Source organism: Nanorana parkeri, unplaced genomic scaffold (assembly GCF_000935625.1).
Source record: "Nanorana parkeri isolate BGI_ZX_2015 unplaced genomic scaffold, ASM93562v1 scaffold470, whole genome shotgun sequence".
NCBI classification, from domain to species: Eukaryota; Metazoa; Chordata; class Amphibia; order Anura; family Dicroglossidae; genus Nanorana; species Nanorana parkeri.
Window position 1 is genome coordinate 892,226 of NW_017306738.1, and position 374 is coordinate 892,599.

Below are 374 nucleotides of genomic sequence, written 5' to 3' on the forward strand. Positions count from 1 at the left end.
CCCCCCCAACACAGGACAGAGGGTCTCCCATGTACCCCCGATACACAGGACAGAGGGTCTCCCATGTACCCCCGATACACAGGACAGAGGGGGAACCGCTCACTTTACTTACAATAAGAAGGGACCACTTACCTCAATACACAGAATGGAGGGATGCAATTTAAACTCCAACCCCTGTAACATTCAGTTCTTCCATAGATAAACAAATGGCTCCTATTTCTCCTGTGGGTCTCCTAGAACAGGAGTGGTAGTAGCTGACAATCCCCTGTTCATACATGATCACATTCAAAAGAAGAATACTCAGAACAAGCCCAAAAATTCCTGGCACGGTATCGCCATGCAATTATACTGGAGCCCCGGCCAACCCAATCAGG